General features: G+C 44.0%; 2 long non-coding RNA genes across 2 annotated transcripts in view; one reads left to right on the top strand and one right to left on the bottom strand.

The window, feature by feature from the left end:
- Positions 1 to 372: 372 nt before the first annotated feature.
- LOC141053181 (uncharacterized) overlaps positions 373 to 24,820 on the bottom strand; it is a 175,475-nt gene continuing 151,027 nt past the window's right edge. Inside the window, exons 3-4 of the long non-coding RNA XR_012220978.1 lie at positions 2,555 to 2,628; positions 373 to 1,447 (exon numbers count right to left, since the gene is read on the bottom strand). This is a non-coding gene — a long non-coding RNA (uncharacterized lncRNA). The remainder of the gene's footprint in view (positions 1,448 to 2,554; positions 2,629 to 24,820) is intronic.
- Positions 23,143 to 24,765, top strand: LOC141053068 (uncharacterized). The gene is made up of 3 exons (XR_012220956.1): positions 23,143 to 23,229; positions 24,430 to 24,620; positions 24,702 to 24,765. It is a non-coding gene; the product is annotated as an uncharacterized lncRNA (long non-coding RNA).

Genomic DNA, 24,820 nt, shown 5'->3' with positions numbered 1-24,820 from the left:
CCAACAGCCGTCGGGATCGCAGCCACGTCCTGGATCCGAGCGGCATCACTTGGGCGTACTTTCGGGGCAGAGCAGTGGATTGTGGGATTCAGGGACATCCAGACGGAAGTGGATGACAGACAATTTAAGGCAATTATACATATAGGTGTAACCTGTCTTTTATAATTTACCACACAGGTGACTCATATAATTTTTATTTTTTATTGATTTCTTTTATTCACCATTAAGATCTTTTCTTTTAAATATATATATATATATATGGGTCGCCCTCCCAGGGCTGTGGGGTACTTGGTACCGGGCCGGTGTCGGCAGGATGTGTCACAGCAGCGGTGACCCGGTCTGTGGCCCTGGGCGCCCAATTAATGGGGGAAATTGAATGGTAGAATGTAGTGAATGGAATAGCTCGTGACGCCACCTGTGGTGTTCGGCAAGAGAGGTGTTAAGCCGACGCTGCATGCAGATCCGCTGGGACTGGTGGTATGGTGCAGCAAAGATGTAAAAGCTCCCCACAGGTGAAGCTATAGTCCCAGGGCAGTGTAGATGTGGTTGGCACGGGGATGTAGCAGTGCCAGAAAGGTAGGAAGCAGACAAGACACAGCGGGGTGCAATTTCTGTACCTTTACTTGGTAAATGCAGTCCAGGGTCCTGATTACAGATGGTACCGGAGCAGGCTAGCCTGGAAGCAACTCAGGGATTCTCTCTCAGCAGATAGGCTGTGCAGTCTCCTTCCCAGCGCTTACTTGAGGAATCTCCAGTACTGAGTTACACTGAAGTTCCTCCTGTCAGATGTTCCCAAAAACTCTACTTGTACGGCAGACAAATGTAGCCTGTTCCAGGGACTCCTCACTCCTAAGTCCCGGCTCACTATCCGTGTTGCTGTTGTGCCCTCAAGTCTTAGATGGGAGTATTGCATTTACAGCCTTCTACTCCTCTGGTGTCTGCTGTAGGACCATCAGTGTCCATACAGCCGTGGAGACCAGGCTCCAGTTCATGCGCTCTTACGGGAGATGAGCTCTTCCTCTCAGCTCTATCGCAGCGCTCCTTCCACATGTCTGCACACTTCACCCTCCACAGACTAACTACTCACTCCTTCCTCTTGGCCCTCAGAGAGCACTCCTCCCCTGAATTCCGGTTCAGAGCTCCCCCTGCTGGCCTGGAGTGGAACTGTGTTGCATGCATAGATTGACTGCGAGAGAGACCCGGCATTGCCTCCAAGCCTGGCATTACCCTTCCTGGAGGAAGGCAAAGCCACTGTGGCGGCCATACTCCTGGGGGTGCCACATATATATAAATTAAATCAATTTTTTTTTCATATTGGTGGAGTGGTGAACTCCTGGCTCACATATCTTTGAGTGAGTTCGGATCCGCGGTGTATGCATGAAAACTGTTTTCTGTTTTCTAAATTTTATTTTTATTATCTTTGACATTTTCTTTGATCTTGATATACCTATAAAAGAAAAAAGGATGTTCAAATATTAAAATGTTGATTTTTTTTCATTCTGTATCTTTCTAACATAGATTATCATCTGTTGTATTATGCGCCAACCCTATGAACTTTGACACTGTTTTGACATGTGATTATCTCTTGGCGCCAGATTTGAATGTCTGCATGTATATAAACGGTATGTAAGGATATTGCACACTTATGCATCTTCTGAGGAAGAAGTTATGTGAAATTCGAAATACGTTGAGAGAATAGTGAATATAATACCAATTTTTTTAATCCATATACTGGTATTGTGATTTCTACAGCAGCGCGGTCAATATCCACGTTTCCTTCTATCTACTATTGTGAATTGATCAAATGGTTTGACCTGTAGATCGGCGGCAGCTGTTGATGAGTTCTATGGGCTGTTATAATATGGAAGACTAGGTGAGTGCAAACTGATATTTATTTTGAAACTATCATCGGATAAGACCCTATTTGCGCTTTTCTTTCCTAGAGTGGTTCTGTGTTTCTGATTGCAGAGAGAGTCATTCTGGACTGATAAAGAAGCTGTACTTAATGGGTTAAGCTTTAGCTATTAATACAGGGTATTGGAGAATACAATAACTGCAGGCTTATGTTCTGGAGTAAATATCCTTAGCCAACCGCATATAGCACTGTGTGGCCACAGATTGTATGATCTTTCTGGTTTGTTTTTTCTTCTGGCTCTTTTCATGCAATTCTCCATTTTGTGATGATACAGATGATAGTTCCTGTGTAGTCCCAAGTAAAACAGTTCATTCTCCCACAATGTGTGATTCCTGAATGATTACGCTGAAGGTTGAAATCAGCAACAGTTCTTGTCATTTTTTGTCATTTTACTCTGAAACATACTTTGGAAAACTAGCCAAAGACTTTGTGTCTAGTAAGAAAACCTGGCCAGTGACTGGTTAGATGTGATCCCTGCCAGACTTTGTGTATACATAGGGAGAGACCTGTCAATCGACTAAAATGGGGGCGAGAAAAATCTGGCAGGGTTACAGCATCAGACTAGTCAAGCCTGTCCCTATAGTCCCATGACTACTTTTTAAAGTATGTTTACTCTGAACATTTGAGGGTAAAACATACCTGGCTTCAATCATACTGCCAGGTTCCAATTCAAGGTGTGTGTGATTTGGGCAGCATGAATCTAATGACAGGTTCTGTTTAAGGTCAGAAACAAAAAAAGTTTAAACATTGCAAATTTTTGGCTTTTTTTTATAAACTCAAAATATAATAGTAGAATACTGTAAAGCACAATGTGTCACAAAAATGCCAATCTCAGAATCACTTTAGAAAGTAAATGCATTCCAGAGTTATTATCACATAAATTGTAATGCTGGACTTAAAAATGTTACGTTCCAAAGTCTAAAATAGGTTGCGTCATTGAGGGTTTAAAAAACTGGTAATTTTTTGATGACCCATTCCCCTTAAAGGAAGGAATATAGATCTTCAGCTATAACAGCATATGCATAGGCCCCACAAGGTCTCCTCTTGTTTACTAAGCCACAAGTGCTAAGAAAGTACTGGCGGGAACTTTGGAGACTAATACAATATCGATCAGATCACAGATGACAAATATGTGTGGCCAGGTTTACAATCTGGTGTATTTATCTCTCAGCCATCTCTGCTGAGTCTCCTGCATCCAGTAGCGTTTGCTCGTCCTCCGCTGACTGACATGTAGGTCCCAGTGGTGGCTTATCTCTGGAGAACAATTTGATTGACAAACCTAAATCAGACATGTGACATCTCTTCTGACCATCAGACGGCTAGCACTCCCATACACATTAAACTGTTGACCGAACACGTATAGGAGGAGTTCAACCAACATTAGGCTAATGTGTCTGTGGCTTTCAAACAGCAAGAATAGGAAAAGGGCTGTGCTGAGAAAGTCTGATAATGACTCCTCTCCAAAAATACAAAATGGCTGGCCCTGGTTGAAAGCTTCTGTCTAAAGTTAGGAGCAGATTATTTTAATTTGTAAAATAATGTGCAAACTAATAGTAGTAGTAGTAGCCATGCCAGTTTGAGGGATATTTAGGTTGGTATGCTATAGGCTTTATGTCAAATCATAACATCCAGAATGTAGGCAATTCTACAAATGCAGCAGAATATTTCCCCACATTACAGAACAAACGTCCAGCCCTGTTCTACACATGAATCATTATGCACACACATAAGCGAGTTACAGGTATAGAACAAGTTCAGCTATCATACATATCAATCATTTACAGCACAAACCTTACTGTTGTACCATGTTTGCACCAAATAATCTGATTTCCATTCTGGTTGAAAGTAAATAGTAAGAATACAGTACTGATTGAAGCAGTAAAATCTCACAGTCAACATGCTGCCGTGAGGACAAATCTAATAGGTTACTGATTACTACGTCTTGACTTTTATACCATAATGAATCATTCAAATTAAGCTGATAAAAATCAAAATATTGCTAAATTGGCAAAAAGTGAATGGTAACTGAATAATAAAGGGTTTGTGGGATAAGCAGGGTGTGGGTCATTAAACCCTGGACCTTACACCACCATTGGAATCTGAAGTGGAACTAATAATTTACAAATATTTATGCTGATATCACCGCATAAGTACTGAGCAAGAGATCATTACAAAAGGGGTGTTTAAAGAAGTGGTCCAAAGCACAAATTAATTTTTATTCTAAATACTTATCTATTTAATGCCATAATCTAATCTCCTTTCTAATATACTTTAAGTAAAAAGTCCCTATCATTCGCTCACTACACTCTCTGCTTTGTTTTATTTTTTTAACAGCTTCCATTTTGATGAAGGTGCATTTGAGAATCACAGTGCATGCTGGGATACTGAAATGAAAGGTCATTGTGATACTCCGCCTCCAGCAGGGCAAATTTCTATGACACCTGTGACCCTGGATACACCGCCTCCAGCAGGGCGAATTTAAACAATGTAACGTGCAGCCGGATACACCACCTCCAGCAGGCAAATTTCAATAATTACACATGTATCTGGATACACCGCCTCCAGCAAGGCGAATTTACAGAGTTAAGGGGAACACCAGGGAAACCGATACAATGGAGGGCCCTGCAATAGGGAACGGGGACGTGGAGACCTCCTGCACTCCCCTGAGTCAGTGTCTCTACACTCCTGACGGTCCTTAGGCAGGTTCCGCACCTGGCGACGAGCAGGATGCCTAAAAACCCTAGCTCGCCCTGCAGCTATCCCTTTCTAATGAATTGGACGGTGCAGAAACTAATTCCACCACTGCACTAAAACACACATAAAGAAAGTTACAAACAGGGAAAAACCACTTAGCTTTGCTTGTTGCTATTTCTCCCAGCAACAGAGTTCAGCACCTGAGTGCAGCTTTCCTCCTGAATAGCTGCTTGTTATGAATGAGTCACCGAAGGAGGAAAAAACAAAAATACAAGCTAAGTCCAGAAAACCGGAGAGGTTGGTAGCTATCGGATTGCAGACCCCTGATCCTATTCACACAACTAACAGTAGCCGTGGGGGGTTCCTACGGTGCCCTAGACCCCTCGTTCACAGCCGGAGAACTAAATAAGCCTAAAGAAAGAAAGGGGAAATCTAAACTGCCCCAGAGCAGACCCCAAAGCAATAGACAGCCCCAAACATGTATTGTCGGTGAAAAGCAGATGAAAACACAAACACAGACAGAAAGACAGGTTGAGCAAACGATGGGGCCCAACTAACTAAATAGGAAAGGACAGAAAAGATGCTGGCTGCAATCTGCAAAAATACTGCCAAAATAATGTCCAACACGTCTGATAGAAAAAAGGCCCTGAAGTCACTAGACTTCAAAAACACTATATCAGCACTCAGGTAAATTCTGAAGACTGAGCAAAAGATCAACTTGACCAAAGACAAAAATGGAGCTCAGCCTGTACCAACAAGGGCAGGCAGAACACTAACACTAAGTAAACAGACAATATCTCATGGAAAAATAAGAGAGCAAATACTTAGCTTTCAGAAGACAGGTATTGAACTGGTTTGCAAGAGCTCAGAGCAGAAAGGATCACCAGCACCCCTGTAGGGCGTCGGCTGCCTTATATCCACTCAGTGATTCCGGGTGTCCAATCAGGCTCCACCTGTTCAGATGACAGGTTCTTCCTAACCCAATCAATTTCACTACCTCTCTTCACCAGCAGAGGGAGTTCATCAGACATCAACGGTGAAGGGGAAAATGAACTCACAACAGAACCTCCCCCTTGGGGAGTGGTTACCGAACCCTCATCCACGCCACCAGGACGATCAGGATGGGCCCGATGAAAAGCACGAACCAATCTTTCGGCATGAATATCGGATGCAGGGACCCAAGAATTATCCTCCTGGCCATAACCCTTCCATTTAACAAAATACTGGAGTCTCCGTCTAGCCAGGCGAGAATCCAGTATCTTCTCAACCTCATATTCCACATTACCTTCCACCAATACAGGGTCAGGAGGTGCCACCACAGGAACTACTGGCTCAACAAACCTCTTTAACAGAGACTTATGAAACACGTTATGGATCTTAAATGTAGCAGGAAGAGCCAATCGAAAAGAGACAGGATTAAGAATCTCCAAAATCTTGTAAGGTCCAATAAATCTAGATTTAAACTTTGGAGAAGCCACCTTCATAGAGATATTCTTTGATGACAACCAAACCATATCACCCACCTTAAATCGGGGACGAATGGTCTATGCCGGTTGGAAAACCGCTGGGCCTTTTCCTGGGAGAGAGACAACTTATCCACCACTTGGTCCCAGATCTGGTGCATTCTCTCCATCACAGTGTCAACACCTGGGCAGGCAGAAGACTCCACCTGCCCTGAAGAGAATCGAGGATGAAACCCAAAGTTGCAAAAAAAAGTTGACATCAAAGTGGCAGAACTAGCTCTATTATTTAAAGCAAATTCAGCCAAGGGCAAAAATGAAACCCAATCATCTTGATCAGCAGAAATAAAACATCTCAAATACGACTCCAAAGTCTGGTTTGTTCTCTCCGTCTGCCCATTGGTCTGAGGGTGAAATGCAGAGGAGAAGGACAACTGAATTCCCAGCTTGGAACAGAAAGTCCTCCAAAATCTAGAAATAAACTGAACTCTTCTGTCAGATACAATGTTCTCAGAAATCCCGTGCAAGCGAACCACCTGTTGCAAAAGCAAGGGCATCAACTCTGAGGAAGATGGCAACTTAGGGAGTGGTACAAGATGGACCATCTTAGAGAATCTATCACAAATCACCCAAATAACAGTCATTCTCTGAGAGACAGGCATATCAGAGATAAAATCCATTGAAATATGGGTCCATGGCCTCCTGGGCACCGGCAAAGGCATCAGCAACCCACTAGAGCGAGAACAAGGTTTAGACCGGGAGCAAGTCCCACAGGACTGCACAAAACTCCTGACATCACGAGACAAGGCGGGCCACCAAAAAGACCGACTCACCAAATCTCTAGTACCAAAAATACCTGGATGACCAGCCAATGCAGAGCAATGAACTTCAGACATCACTCTCTTCCTCCACTGGTCAGGAACATACAATTTTCCAATGGGACAACGCTCAGGTTTGTCCTCCTGAAACTCTGCCAGAGCATGTCTCAAATCGGGCGAGATGGCAGAAAGAACTACCCCCTCACCTAAGATGGTAGCAGGCTTGGTCACAATGGGAGAATCAGCAAAGAAACTCCTAGAGAGGGCGTCTGCCTTGACATTCTTAGTGCCCGGAAGAAAAGAGACCACAAAATCAAAATGTGTGAAAAACAAGGCCCACCTAGCCTGTCTAGGATTCAAGCATTTAGCCGACTCCAGGTAAATCAAATTCTTGTGGTCAGTAAGGACCACGACTTGATGTTTAGCTCCCTCCAACCAATGTCTCCACTCCTCAAATGCCCATTTCATGGCCAACAGTTCCCGATTCCCCACATCATAGTTACGTTCAGATGGGGAGAACTTTCGGGAAAATAAAGCACAGGGATTCATCTTAGATGTTACCGGATCTTTTTGGGACAAAACAGCTCCTGCACCAATCTCAGAAGCGTCCACCTCTACCTGAAATGGGAGTGAGACATCAGGTTGCCGCAAAACCGGTGCAGAAGTGAACCTTCGCTTCAGCTCCTGAAAGGAAGAAACAGCCTCCGGAGACCAATTCAGCACATCAGCACCCTTCTTAGTCAAATCAGTCAATGGTTTGGCAATACCAGAAAAATTAGCTATAAATTTACGATAAAAATTAGCAAAACCCAAAAACTTCTGGAGGGCCTTCAAAGAAGTGAGCTGAACCCAATCAGAAATGGCCTGTACCTTGGCCGGGTCCATTTCAATAGTTGACGGAGACAAAATAAATCCCAAAAATGAAATCCTCTGTACCCCAAAAAGCCATTTCGATCCTTTGACATACAGGGAATTCTCCCTCAAAATCCGGAACACAGTCTGAACATGTTCCACATGAGAGTCCCAATCCTTGGAAAAGATCAAAATATCATCCAGATAGATGATCAAAAAGTTATCCACAAAGTCTCGGAAAATATCATTCATGAACACTGGAAGACAGAAGGGGCATTAATGAGCCCAAAAGGCATCACCAGGTACTCAAAATGTCCCTCTGGAGTATTAAACGCCGTCTTCCATTCATCCCCATGCTTAATGCGATTAAGATTATACGCCCCCCTGAGATCAAGCTTGGTAAACCAGCAATGACCTTTAACTCTGGAGAATAGATCAGAAATCAGGGGTAACGGATACTGATATTTAACAGTAATTTTGTTGACGGAACGATAGTCAATACAAGGCCTTAATGAACCATCCTTCTTGGCCACGAAAAAAAACCCAGCTCCTAAGGGTGAAGAGGATGGTCTAATATGACCCTTCTCCAGCGACTCCTTAATATAGGATCGCATGGCCTCGTGCTCGGGTACAGATAAATTGAAAAGTCGACCCTTGGGAAATTTACACCCAGGGCTCAGCTCAATTGCACAGTCATAACTCCTATGAGGAGGCAAAGACGCAGACTCATTCTCACTAAATACATCATAAAAATCAGCCAAATAGTCAGGAACATCATGCGACTGGGGAGAGGTGGAGAAAACAGGAGCATTACTAAGGGCACACCGACAACCCCAACTCACCACAGACACAGATTTCCAATCCAAAACTGGATTATGGATTTGTAACCAGGGAAACCCCAGAACAATGGTATCATGCAGATTATGCAACACCAAGAATCTGCAATTTTCTTGATGATCTGGGGCGACCCGCATTACCACCTGGGTCCAAAACTGAGGTTTATTCTTCGCCAAAGGAGTAGCATCAATCCCCCTCAAAGGGATAGGTGTCCGCAGAGGTGTCATAGGAAATCCACAACGTTTAGCAAAATCCAAGTCCATCAGGTTCAGAGCTGCTCCCGAATTCACGAAAGCCTTAGCGGAAAATGTGGACAGGGAGCAGATCAGAGTAATTGCCAGAAGAAACTTAGGTTGAACACCGCCCACAGCAAATGTGTGTGCAAAACGTTTCTCTCGTTTAGGGCAGACAGAAATAATATGCGAGGCATCTCCACAGAAAAAACACAGCTTATTACACCTTCTGAACTCCTGACGTTGCGCCCTAGACAAAACTCTATCACATTGCATAGGTTCAGATATTTGTTCAACAGGTGGCAATACCTCTCGTGCAGTTTTGCGTTCGCACAAACGCCGATCAACCTGAATGGCTAATGACATAGATTCGTCAAGACCAGAGGGAACAGGAAATCCCACCATAGTATCTTTTACGGTTTCTGACAAACCCTTCCGAAAGAGAGCTGCCAAGGCACCATCATTCCAAGTAGTAAGGACCGCCCACTTTTGGAATTTTTGACAGTACCACTCTGCAGAATCCTGACCCTGGCTCAATGCCAACAGGGCCTTTTCAGCCTGATCAATAGCATTAGGTTCATCATACAACAGCCCTAAGGCTTGAAAAAATGCGTTCACATTAGCTAGAATAGGATCATCAGGTTTCAAAGAAAACGCCCAATCCTGAGGATCGCCGCGCAGCAAAGAGATGACAATTTTAACCTGCTGCGCGGAGCTCCCTGATGAGTTAGGCTTCAAGGCAAAAAATAATTTACAATTATTCTTAAAGTTCAAAAATTTAGACCGATCCCCAAAAAACACATCAGGAGTAGGGATCTTTGGTTCAGCAACATGTGAATGAGCAAGATAGGCGGAAATTCCCCGCACTTCAGCAGCGACCTGCTCCACACGATCAGACAATTGCTTCATCTCCATTGAGAAGAAAAAAATTCCCCCTATGGCCTCAAAGACATAGAGGAAAAAATATACACAAAAACAAAAAAAAAAAATTCTGACACTTTTTTTTTCTTTTTTTTTTACAATTCTTTCCTGCTATTGGGTACCCTAGAATCTGTGGTATGGCTGGTGATTCTGTTATGAATGAGTCACCGAAGGAGGAAAAACAAAAATACAAGCTAAGTCCAGAAAACCGGAGAGGTTGGTAGCTATCGGATTTCAGACCCCTGATCCTATTCACACAACTAACAGTAGCTGTGGGGGGTTCCTACGGTGCCCTAGACCCCTCTTTCACAGCTGGAGAACTAAATAAGCCTAAAGAAAGAAACGGGAAATCTAAACTGACCCAGAGCAGACCCCAAAGAATAGACAGCCCCCAACATGTATTGTCGGTGAACAGCAGATGAAAACACAAACACAGACAGAAAGACAGGTTGAGCAAACGATGGGGCCCAACTAACTAAATAGGAAAGGACAGAAAAGATGCTGGCTGCAATCTGCAAAAATACTGCCAAAATAATGTCTAACACGTCTGATAGAAAGAAGGCCCTGAAGTCACTAGACTTCAAAAACACTATATCAGCACTCAGGTATATTCTGAAGACTGAGCAAAAGATCAACTTGACCAAAGACAAAAATGGAGCTCAGCCTGTACCAACAAGGGCAGGCAGAACACTAACACTAAGTAAACAGACAATATCTCATGGAAAAATAAGAGAGCAAATACTTAGCTTTCAGAAGACAGGTACTGAACTGGTTTGCAAGAGCTCAGAGCAGAAAGGATCACCAGCACCCCTGTAGGGCGTCGGCTGCCTTATATCCACTCAGTGATTCCGGGTGTCCAATCAGGCTCCACCTGTTCAGATGACAGGTTCTTCCTAACCCAATCAATTTCACTACCTCTCTTCACCAGCAGAGGGAGTTCATCAGACATCAACGGTGAAGGGGAAAATGAACTCACAACAGCTGCTACTTCACCAAAGCTTTGTCAGAGCTGCAAGGAACTCCTCACTGTTGCTCCTTCACCACCAGGACTTTGACTGAGCTGTAAGGAACTCTTCTCTAGCTCCTTCCTCCACCAAGGATGGTTGAAAATACCCAATATCACCAACAATGAGTGAGACCACCTAACTCTCCTTTGTAGGCAAGAGTCAGAGCAATCACACCTGCTAGTGATTCACGTGCAATACTACTAGCCACCATCGGGGGCAAAACTAGAACAAAGACACCACTGTGTAATGACCCTAATGGCCACCGGGGGCAAAACTAACTTTAAGCAAACAGCTTAAAGGAAAAAAAAGGATATCAGTGCTTTTATCTGTCACAATCCAGCATTGATCGTGACAGTACCCTCCCTCAATGAGGGGCCTCTAGACCCTCAAGACGGATCCTCATCAGGAAACCACCTACAGAGGGGACGCCCAGATCCAGAGTTCACCCCAGCCCCTACCTGACTTCAGGTTTATGACAAACGAGCACCGCTGGTATTGGCAATGTATGTTCTGGAGGCACCACTCATCTCCATAGCACTGACCTGGGGAACGAGTTGAGTATGTGCATGTTTGGCGGTAACTCGAGCTGGCAAGACTCTGCTACACACTTCCACTAGATGTTTTTTGGTGGCCACCCATACATGCTCATTCACACCCAGGTCCGGACCTGAACGTTTATTGCCACACATTATTTGTCACAATACAGTGAACTCTTACTGGAACTGACAACAGAGGCGTCCCCCTGTGTCACCACACTCACACCCCCGCAATTCGCCAAGGGGCTCACCACCCTCCAACCCCTTCCAACAGGAGGTCTGCGCCTCCCAGGGTTGGCTAATGGCGAGGGTTGAGACTTGCCCCTACTCTCCTGCAGCACGTGTGCTGCTGCCACGGGAGAGGAAGGGGCCAGTTGCAGAGAGATGGCAGAGACAGTAGCCGCTAGGCAGCAGCCCTCATACGACTGCCCCCAGCTGACTACTTCCCTAGCCCACCAATCTATTACCGGGTTGTGTTATTTCAGCCAAGGGAGGCCTAAAACGATAGGCACCGGCATTCCTTCCAAGATGTAGCATGCCAAGGACTCCTCATGATGTCCTATCCGCAGATGGATATTTTCTACGACTTGAGTCAAGCTCCCCTGGCTCAGTGGAACAGAGTTAATGGCCTGGATGCTTATAGGTTGGGCTAGTGTCCTACACCTCCGGCCATGAGTCTGGACAAAGCGAGCATCCATGAGACTGACTCCTGCTCCGCTGTCCACAAGCACCGGTATCACCTCCGGTACCCCACCAGCCAACACCTCCGCTGACATAGCACCTTGGGAGGGCAAAATGGAGGAAAAATACACTCCCTGGTCGCCTCCCTCCAAGCGACCAGGGGAATGCAGCTTCTGAGATGCCATAGATAATTTGGCGTGCATAGGGCAAGCCTTAAGGACATGACCAGTCTGCCCGCAGTAGAAACATGCCGACACCACTCCCTGAACCGTAGGCAGCCCTGTACACAAACTAGCTCCTCCTACTTGCATGGGTTCGTCTGGAGACTTGGCATGCACTGGGCAGGCTCCCATGAAATGGCCCAGCTTCCCACAGGAAAAGCATACCCCCCACCACGGCGAGCCACAGACAACCCCTTTTTTGTACCAACAACACCGGGCTGCCTGGGTTCCTCCATCCGCTCTGGTGGGTCCTCCTCCTTAGCGAGGACAACACGGGGCACATTTTGTGTATGTCTCTCCCTAAGGCGTCTATCCACTCGGATGGCAAGGGACATGGTGGCCTCCAGCGACCTGGGGGCGGCGTACTGCACCAGAGTATCGCGCAACTTTGGAGACAGACCCTGCAGAAATTGACTCCTAAGTGCAGGGTCATTCCACTGAGTGTCAGTGGCCCACAACCTAAACTCTGAGCAGTACTCCTCAGCAACCTGGGCTCTCTGTTTACACCTACGGAGTCGGGATTCCGCCAGGGAGACGCCATCAGGATCCCCATACACTAGCGCCAAAGCCGCAAAAAACTCGTCCACGGACTCTAATGATGGTGAATCGTCCGGCAGGGAGAAGGCCCAGGATTGGGGATCCCCCTTAAGAAGGGACATAATGATTCCCACCCGTTGCTCTTCACTCCCTGATGAACGAGGGCGCAGCCTGATGTATAACTTGCAGGCTTGCTGAAAAACCAAGAATTGATCTCCACCTCCAGAAAACCTGTCAGGGAGGGATATCTTGGGTTCTGGCTGAGCCTGTTCCTGAACCAAGCCCCCAAAGCCCACCAACAGCTGCAGTTGCTGCACCAACTCACCACGCAGTCCCCTAATCTCATCAGTAAAGATCTGCAGCATTTGGGCAAAGGTCTGTATTGGGTCCATGACTCAGCAGAAAAAATGTATGGTTGGTGATAATGTGATGTCACAGGTGACTGGATACTCCGCCTCCTTCAGGGCGAATTTCTATGACACCCGTGACCCTGGATACACCGCCTCCAGCAGGGCGAATTTAAACAATGTAACGTGCAGCCGGATACACCGCCTCCAGCAGGCGAATTTCAATAATTACACGTGTATCTGGATACACCGCCTCCAGCAGGGTGAATTTACAGAGTTAAGGGGAACACCAGGGAAACCGATACAATGGAGGGCCCTGCAATAGGGAACGGGGACGTGGAGACCTTCTGCACTCCCCTGAGTCAGTGTCTCAAAACTGATTGTCCCTAGGCAGGTTCCGCACCTGGCGACGAGCAGGACCCTAGCTCGCCCTGCACCTATCCCTTTCTAATGAATTGGACGGTGAAGAAACTAATCCCATCACTGCACTAAAACACACATAAGGAAAGTTACAAACAGGGAAAAACCACTTAGCTTTGCTCTGGTGCTATTGCTCCCAGCAACAGAGTCCAGCACCTGAGTGCAGCTTTCCTCCTGAATAGCTGCTACTTCACCAAAGCTTTGTCAGAGCTGCAAGGAACTCCTCACTGTTGCTCCTTCACCACCAGGACTCTGACTGAGCTGTAAGGAACTCAGAGGAATCACACCTGCTAGTGATTCCCATGCAATACTACTAGCCACCACCGGGGGCAAAACTAGAGCAAAAGACACCACTGTGTAATGACCCTAATGGCCACCGGGGGCAAAACTAACTTTAAGCAAACAGCTTAAAGGAAAAAAAAAGGTTACCAGTGCTTTTATCTGTCACAATCCAGCATTGATCGTGACAGCCATAAAGGGTTTCGGTCACTGCTGAATCCTCTGCCTCATCCCAAAAATGAAAAGTCTTCAGTGACCTATGTTTCATTGGCTGGGCTAGTCGCTACTCTACTGATAATTCATTGGTTAATTCCAACATTTGCTCTTAAGATTCTTGTCACGGTTCCACAGTGACAGTGCACTCTCTCTCCGGCTCTGATCAGAAGTAAGAAGCTGACAAAAGAGCACATTGTCAGTGCGCATTGAGAGAAGAACACTCGGTACAGAGACCAGTGCCACCCTGACAGTAGCGTTAGAGCCAGTGAGAGAACACACTTTTACTGTGCAACAGTGACAAGAAACTACTGAGCATACATTGAAATTGACAACCGACGTATGGTCAGTAGAGCAGGGACTAGCCAAGGCCCCCCAAACAGAGGTCATTCATGACGTTCGATTTTCAAATAAAGCATTATCAAAAAAGAAGTAGTCAAACTAAAAAAAAAGCAGTTAGAGAAAAAATGGTAGAAACGTTTTAATTGAAGTATATTAGAAAATAGATTAGATTATAGATTAGATTATGGAATTAAAAAGATAGGCATTAATTTGTGTTTTGAACTCCCCTTTAATGTTGGAATTTAGCAATCTTTTCCTTTAAGACTCTTCCACGCCACTTTAAGAGGTACCACAACTTCAATTCCAGGTGTCTACGCCTTAAAATGACTGATCAGGTCCATTTAGAACCTAGGAGTGGAGATATTGGGAGGACTTTTGCTCAAATAGAAATCCAATGGATTTACTGTTTGGGCACCCTAAACCCACAGGGGTTGAGTGAAAATATGGGCTTATCTGCATTTCTTTAATATGGGTATCCCCAGTAAGGGCATCTTTATTTAGGGGTGGGTGGGCTGTCCTTGTTTTTTTATTTTGTGTTTTTATCTTAATTAAGAATTTTAAGCGGATGACATTCATTCACTCAATGCCGACTTTTATTCCCCATTGACTTGCACTGGGGTCGGGTTTCGGACGAAACTCCGACTTTTTTTGTCCTAGTCGGACCAGTTTCATCTGAAACAAATTTTGTTTCATGAAACCCGATCCGACCAAAGTCGCTCAACTCTATTCACCAGAGATGTTTAAAAGAAGCTGAATTGTGATTGGTTGCAATGAGCAACAGTTTTCCTTGTAGACAGTTGTGGTAACTGAGGCCTATTATGACATTATTATTATTATTACAGAAATTAGAACAGAAATGGAAGAAAGGGAGGCAAGAGCTGCTTCCTCAAGGGCCACTGAAATGTCTCAGTAGAGAGAAGCAAGATGTGTATCTTGCCATGCCCACTCCACATAGACCCGCCCACTCCGCATTGCCACTCTCTCCACACGCAAAGCGCTGTATAATATCTAATATATATAATAAATATCTAAATCTAGAAAAAAGGGCAGCACTACCAAAATAATACAGCAGGTGCAAAACCTATTCAGCAGTGTCCAAACAGCCAAAATGACAAAGGGAAAAAAATATATAATATATGCAGTATATATATATAAAATAAATATCTAATATATATTTAATAGGCACATCTTCTTGACCACAACAGGTTACACTTGCCTGTGTTGCCCATAGCAACCAATCACTAAGCATCTTTCATTTCACCAGAGCTGTTTAAAAGATGAAAGCTGAGCTGTGATTGGTTGCTATGAACAACAGTTTTCTCACTCCACAACACATCGGCAGACACTGACCAGGTTGGAGAAATTTAGCATTCAAAGCAACATAAGCTCACAGCCATTGTCTGCCCCACCAGAATGGAGCAGAGAGTATATGACAGAAATTAATCACCACCTCCTCTATTACTGCCATGCTCTATTGTTACCAGTGTAGAAAATCGCATCATCAGCTGCCGCATACCGAGCTGCACTGCCAGGTGACATAACAGCACATCTCCAGGAACCCCCTGCTCAACGCCACCCAGCTCAGGACTATGGGATGGAGGATATGTGATGGGTATATGGGCACAGTACTATGGGATGGAGGATATGTATGATGGGTATATGGGCATGGGACTATGGGATGGAGACTATGTATGATGTGTATGTGTATATGGGCACGAGACTATGGGATGGAGGATGTCTAATTGGTATATGGGTCCTGGACTATGGGATGGAGGATATATATGATGGGTATATGGGCATGGGACTATCGGATGGGGAATATGTATGATGGGTATATGGGCACTGAACTATGGGATGGAAGATGTGTGATGGGTTTATGGGCACTGGACTATGAGATGAAGGATAATCATTAAAATTTGTTATAACTAACCACAGTTAGTCACTATGCCCGGGCAACGCCGGTCTCTTCAGCTAGTACACTATATAAGTTCTTGGTAGCTTTACTATGATGATATTGTCAACAACTAAAGTTTAGCACAAACACCAACAGTTAGCTTCTTGATATGCGCTCCCTATAATAATAAGTATTCTGCATCTTAGCTATAGCCGTTTACCATAAGCACTGTCACTGTAATTGGCTGTTTGATAGTCCCTTAGATATACTTATTGTAAGCAACATATTTTGCAATGAGTAGTTTATTCCCTGCATTTATAGCATTTCAACATGCTCTCACTATAACACATGTCTTTTGTTTAGTCACTTACCTCAAGCACTGTCACTTCAACTTGCTTTTCCCCTAGCGTACACTCACTACAGGCAATATATCCTGCACATTGCACTTTTTCCTGCATTTATATGTTGTCCCTCATATATCTTAGGACCTGCTTTGATGAATGGTTTCCATTTTACAATCTGGCTTCCGGCCACGCCACTCCACTTAAACTGCCCTAAGGTCACCAATGACCTACTAGCCGCTAAGGCCAAGCGACACTACTAAGTCCTCCTCCTCCTGGACCTGTCCTCTGCCTTTGACACAGTGGACCATTTCCTATTACTACAGACCCTCTCATCTCTTGGCATCACAGACTTGGCCCTATCTTGGATTGCGTCATACCTAACAGATCGGACATTCAGCGTCTTCCACTCACACACCACCTCCTCACCGCTCCCCCTATCTGTCGTCCCACAAGGTTCAGTCCTAGGGCCCCTGCTCTTCTCCATTTACACCTTCAGCCTCGGACAGCTCATAGAATCTCACGGCTTTCAGTATCACCTCTATGCTGATGACGCACAGATCTACATCTCTGGACCAGATATCACCTCCCTACTAACCAGAATCCCACAATGTCTGTCCGCTATTTCATCCTTCTCCACTAGATTTCTAAAACTTAATATGGACAAAACAGAATTAATTATCTTTCCCCCATCTCACGTGCCCCCCCCAACGGACCTATCCATTAAAGTAAAGGGCTGCCCACTCTCTCCAGTTCAAAACCCTAACCATGACATACAAAGCCATCCACAACCTGAGTCCTCCATACATCTGTGACCTCGTCTCCCGGTACTTAACTGCACGAAACCTCCGATCCTCACAAGATCTCCTACTGTACTCCCCTCTTATCTCCTCTTCCCACAATCACATACAAGATTTCTCCCACGCATCTCCCCTACTCTGGGACTCTCTACCACAACATATCAGACTCTCGCCTACCATGGAAACCTTCAAAAAGAACCTGAAGACCTACCTCTTCCGACAAGTCTACAACCTGCAGTAACCACCGATCCACCAAACCTCTGCATGACCAGCTCTACCCTCGCCTACTGTATCCTCCCCCATCCCTTGTAGATTGTGAGCCCTCACGGGCAGGGTCTTCTCTCATCCTGTACTAATCGTGACTTGTATTGTTTAAGATTACTGTACTTATATGTATTATGTATACCTCTCCTCACATGTAAAGTGCCATGGAATAAATGACGCTATAATAATAATAATAATAATAATTTTCGCCCACTTTCTTTTCATAATCATTCATTCTCCCATGTATAATGTACACATGTACAATGTACACGTCACATTTACCACTGTGCGGACTTTGCTGCCTTCCCTGCCTCAGATACTTGACTCCATGCTTGAGTGCCAGAAAGTGTCTCCAGGAAGATCCAGTCACATGAGGAGGGCAGCCGCACCATTCTCCACTTATGTCACAGACTGCGTCAGTCTGCTCCCATCACTGATAGGTTAGCGCAGCATTTAAGAACATAGCTGCCCCTCACCCTGACATGCCCCGGAAGAAGTTGGTGGTGAAACATGCGTCGGGTGAGGGAACACTGGGGTGATCACACCAACCCTGGATATTACTTACATCTTGTCACAAGGTAAAGCTGCACATAACACATTTTATTATATGTACAGTATACTGTATTAATTATTATTCAAAATAAAATTTATATATTTCTTGATTATTTTCTTTCATGGTCGTAATTTGCACCAATTTCTTTATATGATCCGCATGTTAACATGTGCATGACCTATGGTCCTATATTTTTGTTATGTCTAACATTTTGTTCAAAATCTGCTAAATACTAAACTTTTGACTGCCTTTAAAATAATATATCACATATATTAGCTCTAAAATAGTTGTAGACATTTATTTTTTAACATTTTTTAAATAAAACAATAGAAAAGATGATGAAATGGACACTTCATATACAGTACAATAAAAAAGGTCAACCAGCACTTAAAGTTATTTTTCTTCTTACTACTTGAACTTATAGATTATGTTTCCTGTATTCATCTGCTTTAAATATATTGCCGTTTTCTTAATATGTCTCTGGAAGAAATACTTGTATCATACTTTCCACAAATACATAATGGACTCAGCATCCTTCCTATTCTGCTGCCTATCTGTCGTTCGAGATGTTTGAATAATTGCTTTTTCCTCTTGTATAATGTGATCATTGATAGGATTCTATAACTAGAACAGCAATTATCTACCCATTACTATATGTGTTCGTATTGTTTTTTTTAAAGCTTAGAATGCCTGGATGAACATAAGGTAATGGGGTACTTTCACCTACAAAAAAATAATAGCACTGTTAGAAAATGTTAGGAATGAGGCTGTTGAATAGACAGCCAAGTTTTTAAAGGGAACTTGTCAGAAACACTCCCCCACCTCCACCAACATTTTAACAACTATGTAGTCCTTTAAAAGATAAATAATCTAATGGACCCTTTAAAATTTGGACCCTTTTCCACTAGACCTTGGAAATCAAGGTGCCAGAGTCTGGAGGAAGAGTGGAGAGACATCCAAGCTGCTTGAGGTCTAGTGTGAAGTTTCCACAATCAGTGATGGTTCCGGGAGCCATGTCATCTGCTGGTGTAGGTCCACTGTGTTTTATCAAGACCAAAGTCAGCGCAGCCGTCTACCAGGAAATTTTAGAGCACTTCATGCTTCCCTCAGCCAACAAGCTTTTTGGAAATGGAAATGTCATTCTCCAGCAGGACTTGGCACCTGTCTACAATGCCAAAAATACAAATACCTGGTTTACAAACAACAGTATCACTGTGCTTGATTGGCCAGCAAATTTGACTGACCTTAACCCTATAGAGAATCTATGGGGCATTGTCAAGAGGAAGATGAGAGACTCCAGACCCACCAATGCAGACGAGCTAAAGGCTGCTATCAAAGCAACCTGGGCTTCCATAACACCTCAGCAGTGCCACAGGCTGATCGCCTCCATGCTATGCTGCATTGATGCAGTATGATACAAAAGGAGCCCCGACCAAGTATTGAGTGCATTTACTGTGCATACATTTCAGTAGGCCAACATTTTGTATTTTAAAATCATTTTTCAAGTTGGTGTTATTAAGAATTCTAATTTACTGAGATAATGACTTTTGGGTTTTCATTGGCTGTAAGCCATAATCATCAACATTAACAGAAATAAACACTTGAAATAGAGCACTGTGTGTAATGACTAATATACGAGTTTCACTTTTTGTGTTGAAGAACTGAAATAAATTAACTTTTTGATGATGTTCTAATTTTGTGAGAAGCACTTGTAGATATTTAATATAGACCAGGCTTTTCACCTATACCAGGGCCCCCTGAGAAGGCTTATACAAAACGCTTGGGCTTGTTCTATGCTGAATTTAACACGTTGGTAACAATGGGCTCTTTTGCTTAGGGTTTCACCTTATCATACTTAAGAGACTAGTGCTTTGACAGCTTTTATTCTTTGCCCTTCCATTTTGGTGATTTTTTTTTATTTGTAAATCAGGTATCCTGTCAATTAGATAATTCCCATATGGTCTCACAATTTGGATGCAATTTTATTATGCTTGATTATTAGCCAGGTACCGTGGAACCTTGGACATGATTTGATTTTTTGGTCAAGTTGCTTATTAGATTTTTCAATTTTGGTATTGCCCCCTATTTGATTGGTTTCTTTTGCTGGTTAAGAACACACTCAGGTTATACATTGACTTGAATATTGGTTTCTCCTTGTCCTGGTTGCAGATAGATGCAAGAATTCCTGCTGACTATTCCAGGGCACTTCAGGATAAGAAATGTTAATTCCTGTTGGCGTAAGTCCCTGCTTGGCATTGGCTGCAGCATCCACTGCACACTATGCCCATCTTCTGGGGGTTAAAGTTTTTGCATTATTAACCCCCCTTTCGACAAAATAAAAAATGAGCTTGGTAAATGAGATCTAATGGCTGGTGCAGCAGTCAGCTTGTAGACAGAAGCTTCTCCAGCCTGCTGCAGATAGGAGCAGAGATCATTGCTTGGAAATATCATGGCATCCTCATGAAAGAGACTCCCCAGTGGCAGCTCTGGTATCATAAATCAAGATCAGATATATTAATTTAAAAGAGAATAAAATGAATATATGAATTAAATTATAATAATTGGGACTTACTTGAAAGGGACATTACACTGGAGATCTAGTGAATATCAGGATTTTTTCTTTGACAAATTTGAACTAAGTACCGGTAGTTGAAAATTCATTTTTTTATTAACCCCTTAGGCTGGTTTCACACTTGCGTTTTTTTGCGCTGTATTTTAGCGCTAAAAAACGCATGCGCTTTTTTTCCCTATATTTTGCATGGGATGCGCTTATGTGCGCATACACATGCGTTTGTATGTGTTTTTACGCGCATGCGGTTTTTTGTGGTGTGCGCTCGGGCGCACAAAATGCATCCTGTTGCATTTTTTGGGCGTCCGACTTGCCTCAAAAAAACGCATGCGCACGCAATGCGTTTTTTTACAGCAAGACACCCATTATAAGTCTATGGGTGCGCATATGTGCGCATTGGCATGCTCATGTATGCGTTTTTTTGCGCATACGCTTTTTTGTTGACCATTGGTTAGACAATGGAAATTAGGGGTTTGGGTTAGAGTTAGGGTTAGTTAAGGGGGTTTAGGGTTAGGGTTAGGGTTTGGGTTAGGGTTAGTATGGTTTGGTTAAGGGTTAGGGTTAGTTAGGGTTTAGGGTTAGGGTTTGGGTTAGGGTTAGTAGGGTTTGGTTAAGGGTTAGGGTTAGGGTATGGTTTGGTTAAGGGTTAGGGTTAGGGTATGGTTTGGTTAAGAGTTAGGGTTAGGGTTAGTAAAGTCATGGTTTGGGTTAGTGTGAGGGGCCAACTAATGTTGGAAAAAAATGCAAACGCGGTAAAAACGCACTAAAAATGCAAATGCATAAAAACGCTGCGTTTTTTTCATGCATGCTCATAAAATGCTTGAAAAAAACGCAGCATTTGTATGCATTTGTATGCGTTTTTTCCATGCGTTTTTTTGCGGGAAAAACGCGCTGCAAATCAAAGCAAGTGTGAAAATGGTTTTCACTTCACAGGTGTGCCCTGTCAGGTTTAATAAGTGGGATTTCTTGCCTTATAAATGAGGTTGGGACCATCAGTTGTGTTGTGCAGAAGTCTGGTGGATACACAGCTGATAGACCTACTGAATAGACTGTTAGAATTTATATTATGGCAAGAAAAAAGCAGCTAAGTAAAGAAAAACGAGTGGCCATCATTACTTTAAGAAATGAATGTCAGTCAGTCCGAAAAATTGGGAAAACTTTGAAAGTGTCCCCAAGTGCAGTGGCAAAAACCATCAAGCACTACAAAGAAACTGGCTCATATGAGGACCGCCCCAGGAAAGGAAGACCAAGAGTCACCTCTGCTGCGGAGGATAAGTTCATCCGAGTCACCAGCCTCAGAAATCGCAGGTTAACAGCAGCTCAGATTAGAGACCAGGTCAATGCCACACAGAGTTCTAGCAGCAGACACATCTCTACAACAACTGTTAAGAGGAGACTTTGTGCAACAGGCAACAGGTGTGATGGTGTGGGGGTGCTTTGCTGGTGACACTGTTGGGGATTTATTCAAAATTGAAGGCATACTGAACCAGCATGGTTACAACAGCATCTTGCAGCGGCATGCTATTCCATCTGGTTTGCGTTTAGTTGGACCATCATTTATTTTTCAACAGGACAATGACCCCAAACACACCTCCAGGCTGTGTAAGGGCTATTTGACCAAGAAGGAGAGTGTGATGGGTGCTATGCCAGATGACCTGGCCTCCACAGTCACCAGACCTGAACCCAATCGAGATGGCTTGGGGTGAGCTGGACCGCAGAGTGAAGGCAAAAGGGCCAACAAGTGCTAAGCATCTCTGGGAACTCCTTCAAGACTGTTGGAAGACCATTTCTGGTGACTACCTCTTGAAGCACATCAAGAGAATGCCAAGTGTGTGCAAAGCAGTAATCAAAGCAAAAGGTGGCTACTTTGAAGAACCTAGAATATAAGGCTACTTTCACACTAGCGTCGTGCACTGCATGTCGCTATGCGTCGTTTTGAAGAAAAAAACGGATCCTGCAAAATCTCCCGCAGGATGCGTTTTTTTCCCATAGACTTGTATTGACGATGCATCGCGACGGATTGTCACGCGTCGTGTACGTCGTGCAACGGATGCGTCTGAATTTGGCGGCCCGTCGTCTGGCAAAAAAAAATGTTGATTGTAACGTTTTTTGTCTGCGTCGGGAAAATGTGTCGCGACGCATCCTGCGGCATGCGTCGTTGGCTAGAATGAAAGCCTATGGGCGCAGGATGCGTCGTGACACGTCGTATGACGGAATGCAGCGCTGCAAAACGTTTTTTTACACTGAGCATGCTCAGAATCAGGATTTTGTAGCCAATTCACCAGATTTTGTAGCCAATTCACCAGACACCCCCAAATCTATATCAACCTGGCCTGGGCCTTCATCCCCAAATGTGCCAGCAAGAAGTCAGAAGACTGCATCCAGCCAGCATCCAGCCAGCGTCCAGGCAGCCAGCGTCCAGCTGCTATAAAACATAGCCAGAGGCCTGACTGTGCTGCCAGAAGCCAGCATCACACTACAGCCTTCCAGCCAGTGTGAGTACTGCCATTTTTGCGTACGTCTGTGTGCATGTCTGTGTGTGCGTGTGCATGTGTTTGTGTCTGTATGACGTACTGAAAACAGCCAGAGCTAAACCTGAATACAGCCAGAGGCCTGCCAGCGTCCTGCACCAGCCAGTGTCCTGCCAGAGTCCAGCTCCAACCTGAGGCCTGCCACTGTGAAGCCAGCCAGCGTCCAGCTCCAGCCTGGGACCTGCCAGCATCCAGACAGTGGGACTCCTGTATGTGTGTGTGTGTGTGTGTGCATGTCTGTGTGCGTCTTTGTGTTTTGGTCTGCCTGTGTGCTTTTGTGCATCTGTGTGTGTTTGCATAGCCTGTGTGCTTTTGTGTGTGTGTGCATCTGTGTGTGCTTTTGTGTGTGTGTGCGTTAGTGTGCTTTTGTGCGTGTGCATTCGTTGTGCATGCACCTGTGTGCTTTCGTGCGTGCGTCTAGGTGATTGCGGGTGCATGCGTCTGTGCAACTGGGTGAGTGCATGTGCATTTTTTTTTTAATGTGATGTGTTTACCAAGTAGTGTGGTCTGTGCAACATGTGGTTTCAGTGTGTCAGCGTGTGTTTGGTTTTCTTCTTTAAATTTTTGTTTTATTGTTGAAACCATTTCCAGTTGATGTACTTGTATTTAAAATAAAGAGCATTTTAGCTCCTAATTGTGATAAAAAAAAAGAAAATTAAAAAAGAATTAATAAAAATTTTCTTAAAAATGTCCGTAGTATCATTTCACAAACGTAAATTTTAACCTGGTGTATGTACAAATGGCCACACATGCAATACTGAGTTGGTTGAGGGTTTATTTTTTAAGAAAAAGTTAATAGAAAATTTTTAAAGGGTTTATTTTCTTTTATTAGTAATTTTTAAAGGGATATTTTAAAATCTCATATGTGGTCAATACATTTTCACATGGTGTTTAGGCCTTTCAATTTTAAAGGTTATTTTTTATTTTTTATTTTTTTGTTTGGGTGGGTGGAAAAGGTTTCACAGCTTGCACATACTATTCAAGTAGGTAATCCTGCTCACACTGGTGTGACTTGGATCTATTTGTTTTTGGGTTTGTTTCTCAAAACTGTTGGTGTTGGCATGCATGAACATTGCTCACATAATTGGAACAGGGTGGTTATTAAATATTTCAGATTACCTAGTTTGTGGGGTGGGTCTAACTATAAATTCTTTTTACTTACAGAGCCACCAGGGACCACCACGACTGCACACACAGCACGCCACTTTCCAGATGTAAGTTTTGAAGACCCCAAATCTGCCAATTCAATGTGTATAGCAGATTACAAGTGTCTTTTTACTTACAGAGCCACCAGGGACCACTCTGCAAGAATGTCCTCTTCTGAGAGCCCTCCTCCAGAGCGACAGCGTGTAGCGGTAAGTTAAAAATTTTTTAGTTTTTGGTGTCATAGTTAAAATTTCTGTTAATCACTATATGCATTAATTATGTTTTTTCAGGAAGCTGAAGTAGCCGAGGGCCTCTCAGAAGGGGACGAGATGGGTGGAGAAATACAAGTAGCGGGTGCACAGAGTGTAAGTTGTGGCGAAACAGTTGCTTCACACATCGCAGTGCACCC

Source organism: Dendrobates tinctorius, unplaced genomic scaffold (assembly GCF_039654945.1).
Source record: "Dendrobates tinctorius isolate UK_male_01 unplaced genomic scaffold, ASM3965494v1 ptg000165l, whole genome shotgun sequence".
Taxonomy (NCBI): Eukaryota; Metazoa; Chordata; class Amphibia; order Anura; family Dendrobatidae; genus Dendrobates; species Dendrobates tinctorius.
Note: the sequence above shows the minus strand (reverse complement) of the source record. Positions and strands in the feature narration are given on the sequence as shown.